Source organism: Arachis stenosperma, chromosome 9, assembly GCF_014773155.1.
Source record: "Arachis stenosperma cultivar V10309 chromosome 9, arast.V10309.gnm1.PFL2, whole genome shotgun sequence".
Taxonomy (NCBI): Eukaryota; Viridiplantae; Streptophyta; class Magnoliopsida; order Fabales; family Fabaceae; genus Arachis; species Arachis stenosperma.
Window position 1 is genome coordinate 80,539,716 of NC_080385.1, and position 5,455 is coordinate 80,545,170.

At 41.5% G+C, this 5,455-nt stretch overlaps 1 non-coding gene across 1 annotated transcript; it reads right to left on the reverse strand.

The window, feature by feature from the left end:
* Nucleotides 1–1,366: 1,366 nt before the first annotated feature.
* Nucleotides 1,367–1,474, reverse strand: LOC130953389 (small nucleolar RNA R71). Its single transcript, XR_009075559.1, has one exon. It is a non-coding gene; the product is annotated as a small nucleolar RNA R71 (small nucleolar RNA).
* Between the last annotated feature and the right edge of the window lie 3,981 nt (nt 1,475–5,455).

The following is a 5,455-nucleotide window of genomic DNA, read 5'->3' on the forward strand; positions in this document are numbered from 1 at the left end:
GAAGAAGGCAGACTGGCGTTTAAACGCCAGCCAGGGTACCTGGTTGGGCGTTTAACGCCCAAAGAGGTAGCATTTTGGGCGTTAAACGCCAGAATGTATACCATTCTGGGCGTTTAACGCCAGGATGGTGCTAGGGGGAAGATTTTGTTTTCAAATCAATTTTTTTCAAGTTTTCAAAGTTTTTCAAAACCAAATCTCTTTCAAATCATATCTTTTCAATCAAATGTTTTCAAAATCAATTTCTTTCCTTTTTCAAAGATACTTACTAACAATTAATGATTTGATTGAACATTTTTTTGCCTTTTCTATTAAGAAAGGTTTTATGTTTGAATCATATCTTTTCTTGTTAGGCAAGTCATTAATTTTCAAATCATATCTTTTCAAATTGTTTTCAAATCATATCTTTTAAAATTGTTTTCAAATCATATCTTTTCAATCATATCTTTTTAAAACCATAATTTTTCAATCACATCTTTTTTTTTTAAATAAGTTTTCAATCAAATCTTTTTAATTTCTAATTTCAAAATCTTTTTCAAAAATCACTTGATTTCTTTTCCACTCTTATTTTCGAAAATCAATTAAGTGTTTTTCAAAATGTTTTCAAAATCTTTTACTTAAATTTTCAAAAATTACTTCCCTTCTTCTCACATCCTTCTATTCATGGACTAACACTATTCTTTAATGCAAAATTCGAACTCCATCTTCTTTGATAAGTTCGAATTTTCTACTTCTGTCTTCTACTTTTCCTTTCCTCTGACACCTCAAGGAATCTCTATACTGTGACATAGAGGATTCCATATTTTCTTGTTTTCTTCTCTTTCATATGAGCAGGAACAAAGACAAAGGCATTCTTGTTGAAGCTGACCCTGAACCTGAAAGGACCTTGAAGAGAAAGCTAAGAGAAGCCAAAGCACAACTCTCTTTAGAGGACCTGACCGAATTCTTCAAAGAAGAAGAAGACATGACAGCCAAAAACAACAACAATGCCAACAATGCAAGGAAGGTGCTGGGTGACTTCACTGCACCTACTCCTGATTTCTATGGGAGAAGCATCTCTATCCCTGCCATTGGAGCAAACAACTTTGAGCTTAAGCCTCAATTAGTTTCTCTAATGCAACAGAATTGCAAGTTCCATGGACTTCCAATGGAAGATCCTCATCAGTTCTTAGCTGAATTCTTGCAAATCTGTGACACAGTCAAGACTAATGGGGTTAACCCTGAGATCTACAGACTGATGCTATTCCCTTTTGCTGTAAGAGACAGAGCTAGAATATGGTTGGATTCTCAACCTAAAGAAAGCCTGGACTCTTGGGAAAAGCTAGTCAATGCCTTCTTGGCAAAGTTCTTTCCACCACAAAGATGGAGTAAGCTTAGAGTGGAAGTCCAGACCTTCAGACAGAAGGATGGAGAATCCCTCTATGAAGCTTGGGAAAGATACAAACAATTAATCAGAAGATGTCCTTCAGACATGCTTTCTGAATGGAGCATCATAGGTATTTTCTATGATGGTCTCTCTGAACTATCCAAGATGTCTTTGGATAGCTCTGCTGGAGGATCTCTTCATCTGAAGAAGACGCCTGCAGAAGCTCAAGAATTGATTGAAATGGTTGCAAATAACCAATTCATGTACACTTCTGAAAGGAATCCTGTGAACAATGGGACTAGTCAGAAGAAAGGAGTTCTTGAGATTGATACTCTGAATGCCATATTGGCTCAGAACAAGATATTGACTCAACAAGTCAATTTGATTTCTCAAGTCTGTCTGGAATGCAAAATGCACCAAGCAGTACTAAGGAAGCTTCATCTGAGGAAGAAGCCTATGATCCTGAGAACCCTTCTATGGAAGAGGTGAATTACCTAGGAGAACCCTATGGAAACACCTACAATTCTTCATGGAGAAATCACCCCAATTTCTCATGGAAGAATCAAGAGAGACCTCAACAAGGTCTCAATAACAATAATGGTGGAAGAAACAGGTTTAGCAATGGCAAGCCTTTTCCATCATCTTCTCAGCAGCAGACAGAGAGTTCTAAGCAGAATACTTCTGACTTAGCAACAATGGTCTCTGATCTAATAAAGACCACTCAAAGTTTCATGAATGAAACAAGGTCCTCCATCAGAAATTTGGAAGGACAAGTGGGTCAGCTGAGCAAGAAAGTCACTGAACTCCCTCCTAGCACTCTCCCAAGTAATACAGAAGAAAATCCAAAAGGAGAGTGCAAAGCCATAGATATGGCCGAATATGGAGAGGATAGAGAAGAGGAGGACGCCACTGAGGAAGACCTCAGTGAGCGTGTACCAATCTCCTCTGAGTTCCAATGGGAATCTGAGGCTCAAAATGAGACCATAGAGATTCCATTGGACTTACTTCTGCCATTCATGAGCTCTGATGAGTATTCTTCCTCTGAAGAGGATGAGTATGTCACTGAAGAGCAAGTTGCTAAATACCTTGGAGCAATCATGAAACTGAATGACAAGTTATTTGGAAATGAGACTTGGGAGGATGAACCTCCCTTGCTCACCAAAGAACTGGATGACTTGTCTAGGCAGAAACTGCCTCAAAAGAGGCAGGATCCTGGGAAGTTTTCTATACCTTGTACCATAGGCACCATGACCTTCAAGAAGGCCTTGTGTGACTTAGGGTCAAGTGTAAACCTCATGCCCCTCTCTGTAATGGAGAAATTAGGGATCCTTGAGGTGCAAGCTGCAAGAATCTCATTAGAGATGGCAGACAATTCAAGAAAACAAGCTCATGGACTTGTAGAGAATGTTTTGGTGAAGATTGAAGACCATTACATTCCTACTGACTTCATAGTCCTAGAGACTGGGAAGTGCATGGATGAATCCATCATCCTTGGCAGACCCTTCCTAGCCACAGCAAAAGCTGTGATTGATGTTGATAGAGGAGAGTTGATCATTCAAGTGAATGAAGAATCCTTGGTGTTTAAGGCCCAAGGACATCCCTCTATCATCATGGAGAGGAAGCATGAAGAGCTTCTCTCAAAACAGAGCCAAGCAGAGCCCCCACAGTCAAACTCTAAGTTTGGAGTTGGGAGGCCACAACCAAACTCTAAGTTTGGTGTTGAACCCCCACATTCAAACTCTAAGTTTGGTGTTGGGAGGTTCCAACATTGCTCTGATCATTTCTGAAGCTCCATGAGAGTCCTCTGTCAAGCTAATGACATTAAAGAAGCGCTTGTTGGGAGGCAACCCAATGTTTTATAGCTAACTATTTCCTTTTGTTATTTTATCTTTTTTGTAGGTTGATGATCATAATAAGTCACAAAAACAATGAAAAAAGCAAAAACAGAATGAAAAACAGGAAGAAAAACAGCACACCCTGGAGGAGAAGAAGCTGGCGTTCAAACGCCAGTAATGCTAGCTGTTGGGCGTTTAACGCCCAGTCTGGCACCATTCTGGGCGTTTAACGCCAGAAAGGGGCACCAGACTGGCGTTAAACGCCAGTAAAGGGCAACAACCTGGCGTTAAACGCCAGGAATGGGCACCAGCCCGGCGTTTAACGCCAGAAATAGCTCAAAACGTGATTTTGAGCAACATTTGGTGCAGGGATGACTTTTTCTTGACACCACAGGATCTGTGGACCCCACAGGACCCCACCATCACTCTCTCTCTTCTTCCCCCACTCACCAATCACCTCAATACCTCTTCCCCAAAAACCCTTCACCTATCAAATCCCATCTTTCTCTTCACCACTCACATCCATCCTTCATAAATCCCCACCAACCTCACCCTTCAAATTCAAACCACTTTCCCTCCCAAACCCACCCTCCATGGCCGAACCATTACACCCCTCTCTCCTATATATACCCTTCTTCAACCCTTCATTTTCACACAACCTAAACACCCTTTCTTTCCCTTATTGGCCGAACACACAAACCTTCCCCTCTTCCTCATTTCTTCTTCTTCTACTCTATTCTTTCTTCTTTTGCTCGAGGACGAGCAAACATTCTAAGTTTGGTGTGGTAAAAGCGTTGCTTTTTCATAACCGTTTATGGCATCCAAGGCCGGAGAAACCTCTAGAAAGAGGAAAGGGAAGGCAAAAGCTTCCACCTCCGAGTCATGGGAGATGGATAGATTCCTCTCAAGGGTGCATCAAGTCCACTTCTATGAAGTTGTGGCCTTGAAGAAGGTGATCCCGAGGTCCCCTTTTCACTCAAAAAGGGTGAATATCCGGAGATCCGCCATGAGATCCGAAGAAGAGGTTGGGAAGTACTCACCAACCCCATTCAACAAGTCGGAATCTTGATGGTTCAAGAGTTCTATGCCAATGCATGGATCACCAAGAACCATGACCAAAGTGTGAACCCGAATCCAAAGAATTATCTCACTATGGTTCGGGGGAAATACTTGGATTTTAGTCCGGAGAGTGTGAGGGTGGCGCTCAACTTGCCTATGATGCAAGGAGATGAGCATCCTTACACTAGAAGGGTCAACTTTGATCAAAGGTTGGACCAAGTCCTCACAACCATATGTGAAGAGGGCGCACAATGGAAGCAAGATTCAAGAGGAAAGCCGGTTCAATTGAGAAGGCATGACCTCAAGCCCGTGGCTAGAGGATGGTTAGAGTTCATACAACGCTCAATCATTCCCACTAGTAACCGGTCCGAAGTTACCATAGACCGGGCCATCATGATTCATAGCATCATGATTGGAGAAGAAATAGAGGTTCATGTGGTTATAGCCCAAGAACTCTATAAGGTGGCGGACAAGACCTCCACCTTGGCAAGGTTAGCCTTTCCTCATCTCATCTGTCACCTCTGTTATTCAGTTGGAGTTGACATAGAGGGAGATACCCCCATTGATGAGGACAAGCCCATCACCAAGAAAAGGATGGAGTACACAAGAGACCCCTCTCACCATGAGATCCCTGAGATTCCTCAAGGGATGCACTTTCCTCCACAAAATTATTGGGAGCAATTAAACACCTCCCTAGGAGAATTGAGTTCCAACATGGGACAACTAAGGGTGGAGCATCAAGAACACTCCATTCTCCTCCATGAAATTAGAGAAGACCAAAGAATCATGAAGGAGGAGCAACAAAGACAAGGAAGAGACATTGAGGAGCTCAAGCACTCCATAGGATCTTCAAGAGCAAGAAAGAGCCGCCATCACTAAGGTGGACCCGTTCCTTGATTTCCTTGTTCTTTATTCTTCTGTTTTTCGATTTTTATGCCTTATGTTTATCCATGTTTGTGTCTTGTGATCATTAGTGTCTTTGTGTCTATGCCTTAAAGTTATGAATGTCCTATGAATCCATCACCTCTCTTAATAAAAACGTGCTTAATTGAAAAGGAAAGAATTGCATGAATTCTGAATTTTATAATAGTTTAATTATTTTGATGTGGTGGCAACACTTTTGTTCTCTGAATGTATGCTTGAACAGTGCATATGTCTTTTGAACTTGTGATTCATGAATGTTGGCTCTTGAAAGAAT